We start from the raw sequence: 22,507 nt of genomic DNA on the forward strand, positions 1-22,507 counted from the left end.
TCAGGCCTTTGTACTCTTCCAGAGTCAGGAACTGGCCAGGAGAGTTAAACTCAGATTTTATGTTCAGGATGTTGCACACAGTATGTATACTGCACCCCAGACACCTGTAATACAAATCTTGTTCTCTTAACAGTGAAAAACTGACCTTTTACTACCTCCTGTACAAAAAATAATGAATCATTTAATAAATTGTTGTTATCAGGGTTACCTGTCAAACAGGTAACAGAAAATTACTGAGAACTGGGGTTTTTTCAGCTTTGCATCCTATTTCATTCCAGCTATTCAGCGTGTGCCCTTGGATACCAGCTGAAGGAGGAACTGTTGCATGGTGTAGGAGCAGTGAAGTGTTGTTTGTTAAAGGGGACACAATACTCCCTAGAGGAATCAGCATAGTGTCTTGTACTTAAAGACCTTGCTTTACTTTAAGTCCTCAGATCTCCCTGATTGGCTTGGCAAGTGAACAGGGCAGTGAGTGGTTCTTTGCTTCATCTCAACAAAACCTAGGTGGATTCACTGGAAGGCTTTAACGAAGGGGTTGAGGACGTTTTATCCTCCAAGACGGCCCATTTATCTCAGTCCTCTCAGGCTGAAGTAGTTACTAAGTTTCTGATCCCCATTCTACTATTAATGGGAATTTATCTGCACCCTCAAAGCTGCCAGCTTCAGTCAGCAGGCTGGGACAAAGGGCAAATGGGCAGCACAAGACAAGCACCACTGTTACCCTGTTACCAGTACCTGAGAGAGCAGCCCAAAGCTAGCCCATATTTAGCCCTGTATGGCCCTTACACCTGAGGCTGCTTGATAGCCAGTTTTTCAGGCAAACCAAAACCATGACAGGCCCTCAAGAAGGGACTCTGTGAAATAAAACTTACATGCTATGCATAATCTTTTGGACTACAAATTCATATTATTCAGGCTCTGTAAGTAAACAGAGAATGTCAGCCACTCAATTATGATTCTGCATCAACTCCTGAGCAGACAGTGCTTTAGGGATTGCCACTCAGTAGTTGAAACAGTATTGTTCACTAAGTTTGGTGGGAAATGACACTACGTTTTCCATTTGCTTACAGCACAAGTACATGGTGAGCACTGCAACTGCCATTTCTCACTAATTATGTGGAAAAACCCATGAGGGAAAAAGAAACCCTTGCAATATCTTTTTAGCTTACAGGATAAGCACATTAAAGGCAAATGTACATTTCCATAAATAGACTGAATATTTTCTCCATCTGTATAAAAGCAGAACTATTACCAGAAAATTGGGTTTTGCCCTCAATTTCTCTGAAGAAACAAAAGGAAGGTTACATTCAGGGCAAGGTACTGAGTCAGGGCACAGAGCATGGAGAATCATGCCCAAGGCATTGCCACTGAGGCAAAGCTGCTGGTAGGTAAGGTTGATTGAACAGGACAACAAGCAAGAATATGCTCACATCTCTGGTTCCTATAATATGTGGGTGAAGGTTGTTTTGGGTTTGTGTCCAGGAGGTTACACCAGAAATGTCAGCAGTTCTGCTTCAGAAAGAAGATGAAAAATAATATTAATTAAGGTTTTCGCTATGTTATTAACTTTTTCCTGTAATTTCTAGAATGAAATGTTCAGTTCCCCTCTCTTGCCTATTGTTTCTACAAATTAGTTCTGGGTATCACTGCAAGTAATGACCACAGGAGCATTCAGAGGTGTTAAATGCAAGGGGAGTTCAGCCTTGCTGCTGGAACTGACCCACCAGGAGAGGAGTTCAGCTAATGGAAAGTTGTGTTTCATTACAGGGGCAAAAATTATTTGTAGTCTGCTTTTAGGGCTCACCAATTTTACATTTATTTTTTACAATCCTCTTAACCAAAAAAAACCTAAATGCATAATAAATTATGGTCTGATTTTTAAAACTTTTATTTTATCTACTAATTTTGGCATATTTGAGGGATATATTTTGCAGAAGATGTGTGATGAGCACTGTTTTTATGCCCTATTAGTTAGTGGAAAAGAAACATCCTGACATCTTTGACTCCAACCACCACTGTTCCCTTCAGAGCACGGTACTCTCCTAAATTATTTTTGAGTTTATCCTAATGGTCTTTCAGGCCTAGATAGCAGGATGAAGTATAAAATGGACTCAGAGCAAGCCCATGCAGGACAACAACTAACAGCACTTCTAATCCTGACATATCCAGGCCAAAATGTCTGCAACAGGCTGACAGCAGTCATCACCAAAGACACAAGGAAAACCATATTTTTCTATGCATTTTAATTACTCTCATGAAAGAAAATCCCAGTCCTGGACCATTTTTAACTAACGTAAGCACTTGCCATAGACAATCCCACTAGTGAGTTGGGAAGGCAGAGATGTCGCAAATACCTTGATGCTGCTCCTTAATGCACTTTTTTTTCTGCACAGAACTACAAAACTGCTCCTTGAGACCCTCATTCTCAGCCCTTCTCCTCTGACCCTGTTAAAATACATTTTCCTGCATTTTTTTGCCTTTTCCCCTCTACCCTTTGAATTTGCCTAAAGTCTGGGAGTGGGGTCCCAGTCCATTCTCAGCTGTGGCTGAATTCTATGGTTTCAGCTGCCAGGCTGTTATCCGAACTCCGGCCCATTTCCAGCTCAAAGCTTGGTGCCAGCAGTCAGATGAGGAGCTTGGCCTTTAGGACAAATTGATCCAATTTCTAACTTTTACTTTGCAGGAATAAAGAATGGAGACACCAGCAGGCAGTGGGAAGGCAGGGCCAGAAGAAAAAAGAAGTAAGAGTTTTAAAGAAAAAAGCAGCAATTTGAGTGGGGAAAAGGGAGGGAAGGAGGGAAGGATGTAGGAACCTAAGTCACAACTTTTCAAAAACTGATGTTAGCAATTTTTTGAACATCTTTCCAATCCTTAACCCTACCTTGCCTCCCTTGGGCTGCTGCCCTTCAAAATAATTACTTTACAAAGGCTAGTCCCTGCTGAGTAAGAGGGATGGACAATCTGCTGCTCAGAAACCAAGAAATCTGATGAGCAGTGTTCACAAGGAACACAGAGAGCTGCAGCTCAGAGCCATGATATCTTGTAGGACAGGAGAGATAAAAACTTCAGATCCCTGCTCCTCCATCCCATGCTTCATCTTGGGACAAGGTGCTTCAAAGATCTGATTAGTGGCATCTTGTTCTGACTCCTGCAATTCTCGGCTGGCACATCTGACCTTTAATTTGGAAAGGTAACATTCAGCCTGGCCTCCTACCTTGCTGACACCTGCTACATATTTTCACTGGGAAGACAGAGTGATTCCTGGTCTCATTAGTACAGTATGTAGCTGGGGTGACCCATGGGACAAGCTAGATAGATATCTTGGGAAGGGTGATTCCTAATTAAAACCTCATCTTGAAAGAGGTTTCCATATTTGTGAGTCTGCAGTTAGGTATTTATTTAGCTGCTAGCATGTGTGAGTTCCTCTGACATTAAACAAACTCCAGCACACTTAGGGCTTTAAATAGACCTCCCTCAGAGCATGGCACTGCCTTTAACCTTGAGGAAGCTGGATTATGCCTGGCTGTGGGACAAGTCCATAATGCCCCCCAGAAGGGAACATCATTTTCCATCACACACCACCCCAGAACAGCAGGAGCAGGTGCCCAGGAGGCTCATGCTAGGGGTGTAGGGGCTTTCAGGGGATGTTGTCCATGGACCAGGCACTGCACTGGGAGGGCAGGCAGTACAGGATAGAGCACAGTCACAAAGCAAACACACTGTCACTTAGCACAAACAAGTGTTGCTGTCTTTAAGCTTCATGAGACCCATGTAAGAGCTCTGGTGTATGGAACATCACAGCTGGGGCTGTGCTCTGGGATCAGGGACAGCCTTTGGGACAGCAGGCATGGAGCAGCAGGCTGTCTTCTTCTAGTCAGGCTCTGTGTGAAAAGTACTGCAGGAGAGACCAAAAGGACTCCTTGGATGCAGAAAGAGCTGCTTTTTTGGGATGGTAGCACACTGCCTAATTTTTTAAGAGGGCCTTAAAAATGCTTTTCTTTATGTCACAGAGAGTAAAAAAGAGTCACAGTAGGTGAGAAAAACTCACACCTACAGGAATTGAAGCTTTCACATGGTTTGCAATAGAGTAATATGTGCCTTTGATGACAAGGCTATTTTTCTCCTATCATTTATTTTAAGGAGGGCTTATATACCATCCACTTACTTCTCCATGCTTTCTGAGTGTTACTGATGCTGAGCATGGAAGAACATTAAGGTAGAAAAAGAAATGGCCGAGATTATTTAAATACTGGGCTTCACTTAATGAATAGTGCTTAGGCAGTCCTGAGCCAGGTTTTCTGAGGTTCTCACAGCCTTTTCTCAATATATGCTCTATCTCAAAGCGCTTCTGTAATAATTTCTAAACTCACATGACAGAGAATAATTATAGACAATTAATAAATATAGACAATGAGGCTCATGTGACTATCTGTTACAGCACACCTGTACAGTTAAATAGAACAGCTCAGGGACTCTTGTCTGACCAACTATCTCACCCCAGCTGGTTTGCAAATAACTGCAGTGAGCCTGTGATAACTTTGTTTTAGTTTAATGCAATACCCATTAGCATTTGAAGTGAACAAGGCTCTTCCCATAGCCACTAGTGTGAATCCTCTGTGATCAGTCATTTTCCCCTTAAATGTTAATATCATTATTCAATGCTTTCTCTGGACAGAAAAACACATCAGCATTTCATAAAGCCTGGCACAAAATCACCAAGCGGAGGGGAAAAATAATTCTCTATCAAAATCTTTCATGGTAAAACCACATTCCTCAAATATGAAGAAAAATATGGCAAAATAGAACAATTTTTCAAGGTATCTGTTAAGTACTGCACTTCTTGAGAAGGAAAAGTAAAAACTAGCAGATCAACAGGTGCAGAACATCACATGGAATGGGTTAGTAATGCCACCCTCCCTGATACTGCGTAGCTACCAGAGCACAGTGAAAAAAAAATTTTAAAACATACCACATTTGATCACTATTCAATAAATAAATTAGGATTTTAAAGATGAATATGCAGAAAGCATTTAATCTTGTTTTTTATACGTGTAAGTGTATATACATATACATATATATATATAAATAAAGCCTCCTGCAAGCAATAGCTGGAAGTCTTACAAACACACAAGCACCAGATGGAGTTATCACAGTTTGCAATACATTTCCTCCACATCCCCACAACAGAGCAGTGAAGTATGAGTGCCATCAGGCCAGCAATGAACAGTGAGAAACTGCACTACGAATCTCCTCCCTCAGCTGAACCAGGTGCATCCAAAATAAAGACTTTTTTGACAACATCTGCTGAGTATAAAATGTTATTTCATGTGCAAGCACCAGCACAGAACTGTCAGAGGTTTTATCAATTTTCTAGTATACATTATGGTATCCCAGTGTTAGAAAACCAGACCTGGGGAACTACAGGGAAAGAGGAGAGTTATTTGCCACCAATATTATTGTTCCCAGATTAATTTTGGTATCTTCATAGGTATTATCTATAGAGCACCAGTAATCACTTACAATTTTCACCTTTTTATAAACATAAATATTCTGTCTCCAATTAAATACTTAAATAATATGCTCACACAAAATTTCATTTTCAGTGGCTACAGTTATAATTTTACAGTTATAAACTGTACTCCAAAAGTCCACAAATATATTTACAGAGGTTCACTTGAGGGCTTCCTTGAATTCTTCCTTAAAGGCTTCAGGAGAAAAGCAGTGATATAAGTTTGAATCAGAATAATGAGAATCCATACCAAGACAAGCAAATGTGAGGATGAGTCATTAAAAAACTGGATCCAGTGAGCAACCTGAGAGCTTTGTAGGTGAACAAAAAAGAAATAACCTCACATATTTCTGTATGATTTTAGGATAGCTGGAAAAGTACAGACTAAAATACACCACAGTTAGGAGTGATCCTGAAGACAACAGATTCCCTTTCAGACTCCTTGGAAGCCTCATGGATGGTTCAGGAGTGGGAGGAGAGACACATGTTAGCTTTCTTCCAAACACATAACTCTCACCCAGGCAAACAATAAATCACACAAGAGAAGGAAACATTTGTCTACTCTCAAATAAAAAGTATTAATCCCAAGGTAAGACACCATTTCAATCAAATTTAATTAATCCTCAAAATAAGAACTGATATGGGAAGAGTTGTTGAGACATCTAAGGTAAGGACCTGGCATTTTCCTAATACAGAAGATTGTCAAAAAGGGCAGATGGATGATACTGATTAATTACAATGCAAATATACATGCAGTAATAGTAGAAGGTGCTATGAAAATGCTTTAACAGAAAATGAGGCAAGAACAGCAAGTTTTGTTCAGGCTTGCTGCAAGCTCTTCTTGGATAACAGGATACAAATTTAACTTTATGCAAACCATTATTGGAGTATCATCCTCCTGCAACTGTAGCCTTCAGCAACACATTTGGAGAAGCCTATAAAGAGGCTTCTTTTATGCAGCAGTATGTCTAGAGCCAGTCCTAATACATATTATGCTAATTTTTTGGCAAGACACCTATAAACTGTTATAAAGATGGCTAAGCTGAGCCTGGGCTACAAGCATCAACTCTTTGGTTAGAAATGCCTCTTACAGGAGGAGGTAAGACAAAACTCAAGGCCTGGCTGATGTCAGGTAACTATCTCTTACTTTAAAGTCTTGCTGCTACCTACTAAAAAGCAGCAAGTATGCGACCAAATGATTCCCTTTTGAGCAAGACCTGGATGAAGCAAAGATCTTGTGATTTCTTTATAGTACTTGGTTACCTCTCACATGACGAGTTTGTTCCAGGAACACACAGCTCTATCTCTAACAGGTTATGGCTCTAAGAAGCAGCATGAGAATTTGTGCTCTCCATGGTTGGGAGTAATTCTCCTGCTCAATAAACAGGCACAGTTTGGTTGCCAACCAAAAGCCAAGTATTCAAAGTGAACATAAATCTCATGCAGGACACCTAGGTAGCAGCTCCCTGAGCACACTCCTGAAGCAAGACTGTTAGCTGTGGCAAAAGCCACCAACCAACAAGAGCTAAAATCCAATCTGTTTAATGTTGCCATCAAGCAACTCCTCCCAAACCCAACAAGAGGATCCTCCAGCATCACATAAATCTGGAACACCATTTCTCCCATCTATCCCAGGAACAGAGCAGCTCTGTGCTCATCCCTTCAAATAACATTAAGGCAGATTTACCTCCAGTCAGACAAATCCATTGAGGATATTGCAACAGAGGCCTGTCCCAAACTGGGCAGCATTTCTTTAAATTAGAAATACAAGTGCTCAGGTGCCAAGGCAGATATACAGCCCAGACTCCTCCTGCCTCCCCAGCTCCTGCTGCTTCCTTAATTGTATTAATGGTGTTTCATTACCAACCTGTGTCACTCCCTAGGACAAAGTCTGGCTATTTCTGGTATATGATGGAACCTTCACCACGAGCTGCTGAGCTCTTTCATGTATGATCAATAAACAATTGTTGAACTCCATAACTTTGAAGTTGAGGACATGCTTGATAGCCAGGCCATGTTGTGCGATACATCTAAGGTGTATTGCTCTTGGGGCCATTGGCACAGTGAGCAGCATGGACTCGTAGCTCTTCCCAGAATAGAACTCCTCAGAAGTGTTCCTTTTCATTTGAAGAGTTGCCACAAGCTGTGAGGCAGACGAACCTTCCCCCTGCTGTGCATGTTTATATATAAATGTAAATCTTTCTTACCTTTCATCTGTGAAAACTGAAACTTTACCAAATGTTCTCGTTTACTGAAAACCCACATGCTGGGGGTTTTCAGAGAAGCAGCTTTCCATCTAGCATTACGTACATTCCTCTAGACCTGTGCTAAATCAATCCTGTGTTTTAATAAACAATTGCACTATTATTTTTACATGAACCATGAAGGCAATCACTATATATCGTAGCTAATGTGTTCTATACACAGTCAAATGCAGAAATACTTTTGGGGACTTGAAGACATTTGAAAGATTAATCATCCCTTTTTAGGGCAGGCCTAGCATGGGGCAAGGATATTTGGGTTAGGAAAGGATTTCTTAGCATTTTTTTCACCTCTGCCTAAGATGCCACCTTTTCAAATCATGTTTTGCATAAGTAATTTTGACAAATTTCCCACAGAGTAATCAAGCCAGCCAGCTAATTCTGCAGTAGGAGATATTGAAACATCAAATTGGAAACGATTATGCCTCTCTAAGGTGTTCAGCTTTTCACACCATTATTTTTAAATAGGTGGCAAGATTTCACCCCCCAACAGTGCACCCAAACAATAACAAATCTTCTGCTAATACAGAATCAACCCTACTAAGTGTTACTCTGCCTTAACATCAATAGCCTACAGTGCTCAAACCAGCTACAGATTGGGATAAACATCAAGTAAAAGCAATAGTGGTTACTAAAATTACCCTGACATTTGACAAGAAAATAAAAAAGAACCAGGGTCAGGGCCTTTTCCACATCCTACCTCTCAAATGCTAGGTGGTGAGCTTTAGTTTCAGTTTGTTTTTCATGGTGCTTCTAAAGAGATGTCCTTTAACACAGGTGACCTACAGCACAGTTGCCTTTAAATTCTGAGAAATACTGGTGACATGCTTGATAATTGCTATTATATATTACTTGGAAGAAGTCAAAATCAGGGAGATTGACTTTAAAATTGCTCAAAATTGATCCAAAGCTGTAGAGTTTACAGTATGCAAGCTTGTGTTTGTGAAGTCTATGCTACAAGACCCAAAGAGCCTTCCCTCATTCCACAGTCCTCTGGGGAAGAAGCAAATTGCAAGTGATTTTCCCTTTTCCCACCTGAAAATAATTTTCAGGAACTGAGAAAAATTCTCCACCCCTAATCAGGATAAGCAGTGTTTGCATCAATTGGGGAAAAAAAAAAAAAAAAACAACGAACAAAAAAACAACCAAACCACCAGTGTTTAAAGTAGATTTCAGTTCAGTTTTGATGATTTGGGGCTTTTTCATCATCAGTTTCAGTAGAAAAGTCACTTTCAAATGAGAAAAATGGAACTGTCTACATGTAAATCTTGAAATCTCTCATTTCATATGTCTAAAACCAATGGTTGTTCAGATCACATGCCTCTGACTGAGGCACTACTTTCTCTTGCTCTAAGTTGGTGTGTTATGGAGGGGACAGAGATCCTATCTTCATTCCCTGTACAACACCCAGAACAAGTCCTTGTTGAACAACTATTAACAAGTGTAGCAATAATACAAACAATAAATAATAATTGAATGACTGGAAGAAACAGGTTGTCCTTTATGTCAGCAAGTAATGATAAATGTAAAGCCTTACAAAGACAAAACCCATATCCCAAAGGCCAGGGAGAAATGTAGAAGCAGTTGTACATCACAATGAGCCAGAAGTGCCCTGGCAGCCAGGAGGGCCAACCCTGTGCTGGGGGCATCAGGCACAGCATGGCCAGCTGGGCAAGGGAGGGGATTGTCCTGCTCTGCTCTGCTCTGGGGCAGCCTCACCTCCAGTGCTGGGGGCAGTTCTGGGTGCCACCACATAAAAAGACATTAAACTATGGGAGAGTCTCCAAAGGAGGGCAATGATGATGGGTAAAGGGCCTTTGAGCGAAAGCCCCCCTCACATCTGAGGTCACTTGGTGTTCAACCTGCAGAAGGAGAGACTGAGGAGAGACTTGAAGTCTGCAGCCTCTTCTTGAGGGGAAGACATAGATCTCTTCTCTGTGGTGACCAGTTACAAACCTGAGGGAATGGCCTGCAGCTGTGTCAGAGGAGGTTCAGGTTGGGTATTAGGAGAAGGTTCCTCACCCAGAGGGTGGTTGGGCACTTCCCCACCAGGGAAGTGGTCACAGCACCAGCCTGACAGAGTTCAAGGAGCATTTGGACAATGCTCTCAGGCACATGGTGTGACTCTTGAGGATGGTGCTGTGCAGGGCCAGGAGTTGGACTCCATGATTCTTTTCAGTCCCTTCAAACTTAGAATATTCCGTGAATCTGTATTTCTATGAATAAACTGATTCTGATTTGCTGATAATTAATTTTAAAATTATATCAAGTAGCAGTAACAATAGTAAGAGATTACTGCAGGAGAGATTTGTTCATGAATAGCAATATGAATACAAAGCACTATGGTGCCAGCAGAAAATCTTAAACATTATTAGATAATACCACTAAGCAGAAATTATTCTATCAAGATTCATCTTCAATTTCAGAATCACAAAACCAAAGAATTCTCTGTTTTTTTACATAACAGCCTTCAGTGCATGTGTCAGGTCCCATGGCTGTGACCCATCCAGGGTCTGCATCAAAACAACTGATCATAAAAGCTTATTCCAGTGGGCTGTGTCCTAGGGATCCGGAGGTGCAAGGACAGTTTATTAGGGAAAAATTAATTCATCTCTATCTTCACAAAGACAAGTATGTCCTATCTTTCCTCTCAGATGACTTTGAACCCAGAATATTAAAGTAGCAGGAGCTAAATAAGATGTTTCTAGATGAATAAACACAGGAAACAGCACATTAAATAAATTTTCTATCTTCAGTCTTAGTTTCTATCCTTGAAATTTTGATGATTTCTCTAAACCAATGATAATCACGTGAAATTCAGAATCACAGGTTACATATGCCTTACATTCATTATTAGTATCATAATGCTATTAAACTTAGGGTATGATCAAAGTAGCATGGATTTATCCCAAATGCTCTTTGCAGATACTCATGCATTCTCCCACAGTCCTAACATCAGTCTGGTCACTTGTATTTCATTTTCCTTTGTATTTTACTTGACTTCAGACAATTCACTCTACTTGAAGTTTGTTCTGTAATTCTCACAAAACTGTTCTGAGTTTCATATAGATTGATTGACAGATGAAAAAGTAGAAGATTCAGAAGCAATTATCCTCCATCATAGGATGTACTATAGTAATAAGGATGTTTTTTAAGGAACTATTATTTAAGCTGTTTGTAAAAATAGAACTGAAAAGAGTAATATTTCTGAACACTTAACTAAATGGACCATATTTTTAGATGAAATTGCTTTTCAGATATATGAAAAAAATCCTCTCAGTATTCCTCCCTCACATGTTAATTTGAATATTTACTCCAGAACTTCAAGAATGAAGGTGATACCTTCTTAAACCTGCAATAAAGACAATAAAAGAGCACTTCTGGCATCTTGCTTTTGCATGCACCCTTTTTTAAGCAATGTAGACATAAAACGCCAAGAAAGAATCAGCCCTCTTGCTGCTGTGGTGCCTGCTGATTTCAATACTCTCCTACCAGGCCTTGTGGCTCACTGGTATGCAGTGCTCAGCTTCACAGCAAATACTGCCTGAAGTAAGCAATGCAGAGCTGCCTGTACTGCTTTTGCTCCAGTGGTGGTGTAATTGGAGAGGGCTTTTCCTCTGATCAAGTTCCCCACCCGCCCTCCTAAAAGATAAGCTGAGGTTCTCGCAGAGGAGGTTTGATATCATGCAGTCTCTCATCCACCACGTGCTTAGTTTCAAGTTCCATATTATGAGAACTGTGTGAACCAGCTGAAAGGATCAAAAGAGGAACAAAAAGGATGAGCTGGAAATAAACAGTGTTTAAAGAAATAGCAACTAGTTTAGCCTTTATAAGATGAGAAGCAACATGAAAAAATAAGGGTAAAGGGCACGACAGAGAGGAAAGGAATAAATTGCACTCCATCTTTGTTCTACAGATGAGACATTAGGAGTGTCTTTCTAACTCAGATGGGTCTAAAGGCCCATCTGTAGACAAAGAACAATCCATATCTCCACTTCTTCTAGTAGAAACTCAGAAGCTTACCGTACATGTAGATATATACCTATAGACACGTACAATTAGATAATTAATCCCAGGATGATTATTTGAAAGGCATTTCCCAGGGAAACTGTGAAAACAGTGCAGACCAGTCAGTACTAGAGAATTTTTCTTACAGAGTATATGGTGTCTCCATCAACACACATTATCTAGGAGTAGGACAAACACCTTCATTGCTAATTTACATGGAGATGATCCTGCTGTGGACTATAATGATGGGCCAAATAACATCTCTTCTCATACTACTTTCTATGATTTCTATGATTCTGCTTATAATCACAAAATCATAGAACGGTTTGGGTGGGAAGGGACCTTAAACACCATCTACTTCAAATCCCTCTGCTCTGGAAAGGACACCTTCCACCAGATCAGGTTCCATCAAACCTCACCTTGAACACTTCCAAGGATGGGATATCCACAAATTCTCTGGGCAACATGTGCCACTGCCTGACCACTGTCACAGTAAAGAACATACAAAGGAGGCCAGGAATGGGAGAAAAAGGTTCCAAAAATGACTCAAAGACTGGAGCAGAGTGAAGATAAGTGTCTAAAGTCAATATTGCCCCCCAGCTAAAATACAGACACTGGAAACTCTTCTGTTGGTTCAAAAATTGTTAAAGAAATCAAAGTGAAACAAAGTCTGACAACATGGATGCTCAGCCCCAACTATCACAGCATTTCTATCTCAAATATAATGAATTAATAGATACGGAGACAATTCAATTGTCTTGATTTTGCTTCCTTTCAGGTCTTCATTCAAAACAAAAGGGCAGAAAATTATATAAATGGAGGGAATAAAGAAAGTAGAGGCTCTCATCTCCAAGGAGATGAAGTCTAAAGAACAGCAATCATTATGAGAGAAGATATTACTGCTTTCTTATTAATGATATGCAAATCCACTAAGAAAATGGTAGCATGTTGTTAGCAGCTTTTGAGCAAATTGCACAGTTCCTGAAAAAAAACTTATTTTCTTATTTTCACTGCAACCAAAAGCCATTTTGTTCATTTGTGGTAACTGTTATGTTCATTTCTGAGCCGTTATGAAACAGAACTTTATAGGAAATAACACTAACTCCACTCCAGGAAAAAAAAAAAAAGCACAAGCATTGGTGTTTGAGGGGGTTTTTTCATCAGTAATATCAGATTTCACCAGAATGAAGGAAACAAAATGGTATCACTTCACCTTAAAGAAACACTAACTTCTCACAATACTGAAGTATAAAACTTATAATAAAAATACTATCTGGTGAAGCAGCAGAACGTGACCAAGAGCCATATTGGCTGCAGAGGAACAGAAATTCTTCTGTAATTCTCTGCCAATTTTTGCCAGTTGTGAAGAAAATAAAACATTTGAGTATCTGAAAATTATCTCCCAAGTGCTCTTTCATTTGAATCTTTAGCATTTAAAATATTTTCAGATAAACTAAAGGAAATTTCAGAGAAAATGTCTTCCTAATCAAGGAGTCAAAACCCCAATTAAAGATGGAAGCACAAATTTTTTTTAGTAAACAAAAGTTCTGTAAAACGTAGGAATACTAAACTGCTGAATATTTTAAGGTTTCTGTTTCAAAATTTGAAATGCTGTAGCAACTACTTTTGCTTGAATTTTCTTCATTGCTTCAAAATACAAGTAACTAACTAACTAACTACATGGTATGTACATTTTACACTACCATATCCTTCTCTCTTTATTCACTAAACCACAGCATGACAGTCACAACAGATGAAGTATATGGGGTAAATAAAGACCTCCTTAACTGTTTTTTTACTGCTGGGTTACTCCATCACCCTCTACCAGTGTTCTCCACAGGTATGAAGAATGCCTGGCATGCTCCCTCTGTCTGTACAGTCTCACAGTTTCCCAGCAAGCTGCTGCTTGAGGTGACTTATACCCTGCCTGGTCTCCAGAAGCCAAGACGTACACACCCTGCTCATTGGAGGCCTGCTTCATATTCCTGTCAGTCAGTCTTTTTCAAGCATCAAATTCATACTTTCCTGTGTTCTGCAGTGAAGAAGAATCCCATGTTAGTTTTCACTCATACTGCTAGATGTGACGACAATGGATACTTCTCCTTCTTGCTGATGCTCTGAAAATTTTGATAACAGTGAGCATGATCCCCGCCCTGACCCACTTCAGGGATGCCCTGTGATATCTCCCAGCTGCAGAAAGTAGTTTTGCATCTGCCTAAGAAGGCACAGCAAGGGAATTTCTTCACTCTTTCTCCCCCTCCCCCAGCATTATTAACACTTTTTGTGGTCTTAAAGTGCCTTAAGAGTTTGCTTGGCTTTATCAGGATGCAGGAGAAGGTGATAATGGAGTCAGGCATCTGTCCATGCTTGACTGTGTCCAAGGATGTGAGAAGCAATCTCTTTTTTTTCTTTTTTTTTCTTTTTTTCTTTTTTTTAGTTTACTTTAAAAAAATTACATATCAAAAGCAGATTCCCGCCTCCTGCTTATTCTTTTGATCACTTCCCAGGCTGTGTCTCCTGCAGCGCTGTAAGGTTGTAGAAGCACAGACCCACAAAATTCAAAGGGTCTCAGACACTTCTCAGTCAGCAGGCAAATTAACAACAAAGTAAGAATGCTCACACTGGGGCACGTATCTAAGTCTAGCCCACAATCTCCCTCTGACAGTGGCCAGATGAAGATGCCTTTTGCCAAACACAGGGATTAAACAAATGTATAAAGGCTCAAGCAAGGCTGGAAGTTGGGGCTGCCTTGGGGACATACTGAAATACAGATACCTACACCTTAGCTTTTCACAGATCTAGCAGGATTTTTATTCCATGGGCATATACATCTGCATTCTGAAAAATAAGATAGTTTCAGGGAATTTCCCCTTTTCTATGGGTGAAAACTGCATCTGACAATTTTATTTTATTTGCTCCAGAGCTCCAATATAAAGACAGAGGAAATATGTTGTGGAAGACCTGTGTTCCACTTGACATGACTTTTTGCAGTTGCAGGGAGCCTGGAGCTCTGGGCTTTGTGCTTTTCTGAGCCCTAACCCTACGTGTAACTCTAAGACTGGGCAGAGCAATAAAAGCAGCAATGGGATGAGGCTGGGGCCAAGCAGAAAGGTGTGGAGGCAGCCATGTTGTGGCAGTTCTGTGTTCCCCTTGGCATGCCTTTTCCGGCTGCAGTATGCTTGGAGCCCTGGGCTTTGTGGTTTTCTGAACCCTAACCCTAGGCATAATCCTAAACCTAGGCTGAACAGTAAAAGCAGCCATGGCTTGAAGCTGGTTCCAAGCAGAAAGGTGTGGAGGGACCCATGTTGTGGCAGTTGTGTGCTCCCCTTTGCATGACTTTGCAGCTGCATTGCGCTTGGAGCTCTGATGTTTTTGGTTTGTTGAACCCTAACCCTAGGCCTAACCCTAACCCTAGAAGGAGCAGTAAAAACAGCCTTGGGCAGAGACTGCAGCTAAGCAGCAAGGTGTGGAGGGAGCCATGCTGTGGCAGTCCTGTGCTCTCCTTGGCATGCCTTTGCAGGTGAAGTGGGCATGGAGCTCTGGGTTTTGTGGTTTTCTGAACCCTAACCCTAGGTGGAGCTGTAAAAGCAGGCCTGGGCTGGGCATGGTGTCAAGCAGAACGGTGTGGAGGGTGCCATGTTGTGGCAGTCTTGTGTTGTGACAAATACTCATTTCATGGGGTTTGTGCCGTCCATGGTTTAGAGATCTGTTTCGTACCCTCTCTTGGCTGTGTCCTTTTCAGGCTAAATCTGTGTGTTCAGCCACACTTCATGGAAAATATGTCCCAAATCCCTGATTATCCATATTACTTTTTTCTGGTTCTACTGTATCTCTTCTGAGATGCAAAGGCAAGAACCGCTTGTGGCATTAAAACCTGGAGCACCATAAATAAGGGCATAATGATACTGTATGTTTCCTATTCTTATCTTAATATGTATTTCTTTCAGCCACAGTTGACGTTTTCATTACAATTCAAATATCCTTGGCCTTACATGAAGTCAATGGTTCTTCATTTTAGAATTTCATTTTTATGACCTTGAGAAATCCAGTATTATAGAGAAATTTTGTCACCTTTTTCCCCACCTATTTCTTCCCCATCACCAATGAATATGGGCATCAGCACAGGTACATGGGCAATACATGCTCTGTGTAGAAAAGCACACTATTAATCTTTCAGAAAAAAAATCATTACAGAAAGAAAATTCTCATTCTCTGACAGGATAAAATGACTGTACAGTTGAGAAGCTGTCCTTAAGGTGAAAAAGAGTAGGTTTAAACTTTTGATGGGCATTCCCTTTACAAGCTCAGCAAATAAAGTATTTAGCATTGGCATTTATTGCAACAGATTTTTTTATGCTCAAAACACACATGAGTCTACTCTGACAGAGATGCTGATTTAAGGCTATAAACACCAAAGTTTTTAGAAAAAAGTAATACCTACTTAGAAAACACGATCAGGAAAAAAAAACCAGAAAACCTATCAGGAATGTTGGCCATTGAATAGAGCTGCCAAGTAAACAAATGCCAATTATTCTTGGTATAAGCTATTTATTTTAAACTGAAATGTAGAACTGCATGGAAATTTTTAAATTTACAAGATTTTTCAAAACTAAATCATGCTTAAAAATAAATAACATAGTACAGTTTACATTAAAAATTTTTATGGGTTCCTGTCAGCGCAGATCAGCAAATTTGAGATTACATGCATTAGATCAGTCTGGAACACAGAATTGAGTAATTTTTTCTAGAATATGACTAGAGAATCTCAGATTTATGTTAAAATTTTGTATAGTTTATGTAGAACATGTCTGAACAGATTGACAACATCTAAATAATTTTTATTGCGTGTTTGACTCAGGTGTAATTATAATAGTTATCTCAGCAGTAAAATGCAATGTAACTCATCAGTTCATATCTATTGTGGGCTACCAAAAAAACAAGAAAAGCTTTGGCCTTTAACTACACAGAAATAAAAATGGAACAAAATATTCCTTTGTCCTTCAGAGAACAGAGAGACGACCAGGGATCTGACTTAAAAAGAAAACAGAATGTACAATGGGACTGGATAAAGAAACAATGATTAATGAGAAGCCTCAGATTATATGTAATCACAGAAAAATAGGTCTGTAACAGAGCTTGATTAGTCACTTAGTCCATCCTCCAACTCCAATGCCAGATCAATAGTACTTAATATTTGTCCAGTACATACTTCAAGACATCCGGTAACAGAGACACCATTACACCCTGCGATATAAAGCTGTGCCTCACTAATGTTACCATTAGAAAAGCTTTTCCTCCTTGATGCAATTTAAGTCCATTACATCTTACCCTACCTACCAAGAATAGATGATTCCCCTTCTCTTTGCAAGGGCCTTTTAAGTCTATGAAGAGTATTAGCATGTCTGTCTCCTGCCTTCTTTCCTCTAGCCTGAACAACTCCAGCTTCCTCAGCCTTCCCAGTCCTCTGCCCACCCTGCACTGACTCCTGTTGGCTCATATAGTTCTTGAGCTGTGGTGCACAAAATTAGCCCTTCCACTGATGTCCTGCCAATATTGCATAGAGCCCACAGATTTCTCCCCACAGCTATAGCTTTCTGGAATGTTTACCATTTTTGCCAGGAAAACACATCACTGACTCATACTCAGCTTGTGGCTTACCAAAGACTCCAGATTCCTTTCTGGGAGATTACTTTTTAACCCCTTGTTTGTTTCCTGAATTTGTGCCATTTTTTATACCTATGTATGATCACTGCTTTTGTTCTCCCAGCCTGTGTCTTATGTTTTCTAAATCAGTTTTCTACATGTCAAAATCCCAACCCCCTCTTCCAGCATGCCCGCGATTTCTCACAAAACTGAACAGAACTGGATTGAGATTCCTATAGGATCCTACCTGGTAAGCCCATTTTGACAACAGGTATTGATACCTAGTCAACAGGCACGGTTATCTACCTAGTTAACATCCAGCTCCATAGCAGCTGCACACAGATCATGTTCCCCTACCTTTTTATCAGAATGCCAAAGTGCAATACCAAACAATGAAACACTACATTTTTGCATGACTCAGTTGCTGTGGTAACATAAATTAACAAAATGTACATTGTTGTAGCAGCTTTGTCATATAAGTACGTAAGCTTTTCCACACAAAGAATGGCAGAAGCAGCACAAGAATCTCAGATGAAAAAATATCAGGATAAAAAAAGGTAAAAAAGATTAAAAAATGCCAGGTGAAGGCTAAACAAAGGGCTGACAAACCACTTGGATATTTCAAGGATGTCAGTTTGGAATCAGGCACCATAATGGTGGTTCAGTGCAAGGAAAGGATAAGTGTCTACCTACCAAAGGTATTCAAACAACCAATGCAGAAAGCCAACAAAAAACACACTTAATGTTCAGGATCTTCAAGTAAAGCAGCAGTTATTTAAGAAGACAAAAGCAACAGGCACTGATACTGATGACATTATACTGAAATCAGTTATCTGCTCTGGCATATCTGATATCTCAAGCACAAGGTGGATCAAGAGAGTTTGGGGGGTTGCCTTAGAAGCAGGTTGCTGTGGATAGAAGCACAAAACACAGGTTTCCCAGCCTGAGAGGGTGAGGAGTAGGTTCAATTAGAAGGGCTGGCCAGTGCACTGGACAACTGAAGGAATTAAAGAGCCATTCCCTGTCTGAGGCAGAAAATATTCAAGTAATGGAAAATGGCTAAAGTGCACAACAATTGAGAAGGCAAAGGAATTCTGAAAAGATGAATGTGCATTTCTTACACTAAAAAGAGAGATAACTGATGTAGAGCTGTTAATGGAAGTTTGACTTGACAGAGATTGACAAGGAAGACAAGGGAAATCAGAGTTAACACATTCAGGAGATCAGTTTTAGAAAAAGTATCGTTTATAAACTTTTGCTAGTCTATATTACATTGTAGTTATGCCAATACAGATTCTGGAAACAAAGGAGGTTCTGGTTTCCAAAGAGGGCAGCTGCTCCCGCTTTCCCTTTTCTTGCTTTTAAGTACTGACTAATCCTGTGAGTATGTTCTCATTTACTAATAACTTTTTATTTCATTAGCTGACCAGGAAAGTGTTGTGAAAGTCCCAAAGAAGCCACGGAAATCCTGAGTTCCAGCAAAACCTGAAGAACAGTGATGTAGGAATGACTGGGGACATACAATGGGGAAGGAAGAAAGAGATGTGGGAAGTTCTGAAGGCATACAAATCCCCAGCCTCTGACTGTCCTACCCCGAGAAAGTCTTTTAACACTTACAATCCCTCCTTCATAAGAACTATTACCATATCGGGGGTGTGTGGTCACGGAACAGAAAAATCCTGGTTTCTGACTCCCAAGTCAGAATCCTGTTTCTATTTTAATTGAGAAGCAAGTTGTTTTCTAAGGCAATAAGGAGGAAATGAGGTTTTACCAATGAGCAGTGCAGTGACATCAAGCAGCTCTCTTCATTTTGATTAGCCCTCCCATTTGAGCAGACGTAACTCATGGCTATGAGTGTGGTGTTTTCATCACTCACAATGTACTGTAGGTTTACAGAATCACAAGATCTTCTAAACAGGAGATGAGGTCAAAAAGACCCTTGAGACAAACTCAGGAGGAGCTATAGTATACTAAGAAAAAGAAGTTAATGTGAAATTCTCGTGATTTGAAGTAGTTTCAAAATCAATTCCATATTGCTCTGTTCTTTCTTATTCTGATAATTGAGAATCATTTTCTCCAGTACTGCAGTGCTTTTAACTGACTCATATGCTTCTCAATCACCAGCAAAGGCTTCCATAATAAGCAGCAAAGTCGCACTACAAGTGTCTCATTCTTTCATCTTGCTTTCACCAATTTCCCCTATTAAATTAATATTCACAGTCCCATTTGGACACCACTCTGGCTCTGAAACAGCATATGGGACTGAGGGAACAAGCATTTTGATTTCTTAACTAGAAGCCTCAAATTCCTTTTGTACAGCTAAGTAAACTAACCAGGGGTGAGAGGTGGCCTTTTGCATCATGAACTGAACCCTCCAAACTCGTGCCTAGGATGGGGATGAGATCCATAGAAAAATTCAACAGACTTTGTAATGAATGACTCAAACAAACAAAATCATGACATCATTCTACAGGCTATGTCAGCTCTTAGAGGGAGGGTTTGTGGAAACATACAGGAAAGAAACATAGCCCTGTGCCTCCACAGTCTTTTGTTGAGGCAAATCTATCACATTGTTTTGAAAAAATAATCCCTTCAAAGTGGCACGTTGGGCTCACATTTCTGTGTAGAATTTGTGTAAATTGGATGTAAATTTTTTTTAAATTAGCCCATTTTTTTGGTGGGTACCAGAGGAGGTTTTTATAAATTCCAATAGTAGAACAGCAGTGGGTAACAATTATATATATACATATAAATATATATATATATACATATATATATACACACACACAGACACATTTGCAGTCTGTGAGTAGCAATGGCTGTATGTCTCATCTTGTATACGATATGCTCCATCAGCTACAAGCCGTAATCACAACACCAGACTTTCATTCATATCTTCTAAGCAGCTCCTGGCGCTCAGCCGCCTCGGCAGAAGCACAGAAGGCTGGGTGGGATGGTGAGAGGTAGATTACTTCAACTGCATAAAAGTAACTGCGGGGTGGGAGGAAACATCTCGTAATTAGAACACGGGACGGAAATTAAGGTCTCTACCAGCTCTGTCACAAAGGGAGTTCGTGATCCTTGGCGGAAAGCTTTCCGACCGCCCTCTCTCCACCTGCACAGCCGGGGCGGTGGGGCACAGGGACACTTGCACAGCGAGCGCCCGTGAGCACCGGGAGGTTTTCTCCGATGGCGGCAGGACCTTTGCGGGGCCGGAGGACCAGCTGCCCAGGCCGCGCCGCCCAGGCCCTCCCCGCTGGCCCCAGCCGGTAACGTAGCGGCGTTTGGGGAGGGGGGCACAGCGGCAACCCTGGCAATTCCGGGCGGGAACCCACGGAGCGGGGGATGAGCCGCGTCTCTCACCCACTGAGGCCGGCCCGGGCGGTTCCCCTGCCGGGTTTCGCGGCGCTCCGGCACCGGCTGCCTCCCGTCCGTCCGCCCCGGCCGTGGCCGGCGAGAGGCGGCCCGGCGGGGCCCCGGGGGATGCGGGCGGCGGCGCCGCGGCGGGCGATGTGAAGGCGACCTTGCCGCCGCTCCTCCCGCCCGCAGTGGCGGCTGCCGGCGGGCCGCAGGTGGATGGGTGGCTGCGGGGCCGCGGGGCTCGGCGGCACCGGGCGGGCCCCGGTGATGGCGGCGGGGAGCGCCGGGCCGAGGCTGCCGCGCTCCCGCCCCGGCGCCGCCCATTGCCGGGGCCGGGCGTCGCGGCCCCGTGTTGACACACGCGCCGGCCCTGCCCCCGGCGCCTCCCCGAGGTCGTCCCGGTGGAGGTCGCCCGGGCGGCGGAGGCCGCGGCGCGGCGGCGCTTCCCGGTGAGGGAGAAGACAGCCCCGGCCCTCTGCCCCGAGGGGCCAGCGGGGTCGCCCCTCGCCTCGGCAGGCCCCGTCCCTCAGGAAAGTTTTCCCCGACCTGTTCGCTGCCGACCCCGGCAGGAGCCGCTGGCCGGGGCGGCGGGGGCGGCCGTGCCCCCTTGGCAGCGCCGGGCTGGCCCCGCCCGCGGCCGTGCCGGAGCTGCGGCCGGCCCGGGGACACGCGTACCCGCCCGCACCGGGAGCCTGACAAGGAATTTTAAACTTGTTTCAGGTACTCTACCTACCCTGCCGTTCCCCTGCTTCTAACTTTTGAGGTTGTTTTTGTGGCTGTTTTGTTTTTAATAATTCTGTGAGGAGGGTGTCGATTTATTTCCTCCGCTTTGTGTGAGAGGACAGGCTGCATAATTTGGCTTTCTCTAACCGAGCCGCAATATCTGTTGGTTTCACCATTCTCAGATCTGGCTGTGGCTTCTAAGCAGTAATTTCTCGTAAGAATTAATTTTCAATCACCTGTGTGTTTGGGGCGTAATTCTGCAGGCATGTCTGAGTAGCGCCGGGCGTGTAGGGTTGTATTTGTGGAGCGGTGACGCTGTTTTATGATGCCCCGGGGGAGGAAACTCCGCCGGGCTGTGCTTGTGCCGCTCCTTCTGCAGCCGGACCTGGCCCTGTCTCGCACTCCCGTGCCTGGCTCTGGCTTGGTGCGTCTGACAGGGCGAAATAAGCGATGGTGTTGCCAAAAGTTGGGTTAAGTAAATGCATCCCGCTGAACGGCGGGCTACATTTCTTGAACAACAGATGTATTGAAATGTCGTGTTTACTGTGTCTTGTCCTCTTGATCTGTGTTTGCAAAGCGGAGACATAACTCATAGTTGCAGCTCTTAGGGTTATGCAATTAACAACATACTTAAGATAGCAGTAGCGCGGTCTTTTGATCTGGAAGGAAAATAAACCATTGAAGTATGTCTGGGTTTTCAAACTGGCGGGGTACTTCCTCTTTCACTGTCTCCTCACCATGTAGCATTTGCCTATATAGCAAGCCAGTGAGCTAACAATAAGACTTCTTCAAGGATTATATTAGATATATCTTAGTGAACTAAATTTTCTAACTGGTAGTGCTCCAGGGTGATACTACACTTCAACAGGGTGTAATCTGTCATTAATGAATCTGAACTCAAGCATGCTGGCATTTTAAAGAGAATTTGTTATGTCAGTGTAAAACACATATGCAACAATTTTAGGGAATTAGGGGGAAAATTTTATGTTTTCTCTCTCTCTGC

The 22,507-nt window shown here is 42.1% G+C and overlaps 1 protein-coding gene across 1 annotated transcript in view; it reads left to right on the forward strand.

Annotated features, from left to right (window-relative positions):
* Positions 1–21,422: 21,422 nt before the first annotated feature.
* The window catches only part of ZC3H12C (zinc finger CCCH-type containing 12C), a 38,380-nt gene continuing 37,295 nt past the window's right edge, over positions 21,423–22,507 (forward strand). The window contains exon 1 of the mRNA XM_054271643.1: positions 21,423–21,501. The gene's annotated coding sequence lies outside the window, so the exon portion shown is untranslated. The remainder of the gene's footprint in view (positions 21,502–22,507) is intronic.

The sequence above is a fragment of the Melozone crissalis genome, unplaced genomic scaffold (genome assembly GCF_028551555.1).
Source record: "Melozone crissalis strain CALT ecotype California unplaced genomic scaffold, PUWL_Pcris_2 ptg000013l_1, whole genome shotgun sequence".
NCBI classification, from domain to species: Eukaryota; Metazoa; Chordata; class Aves; order Passeriformes; family Passerellidae; genus Melozone; species Melozone crissalis.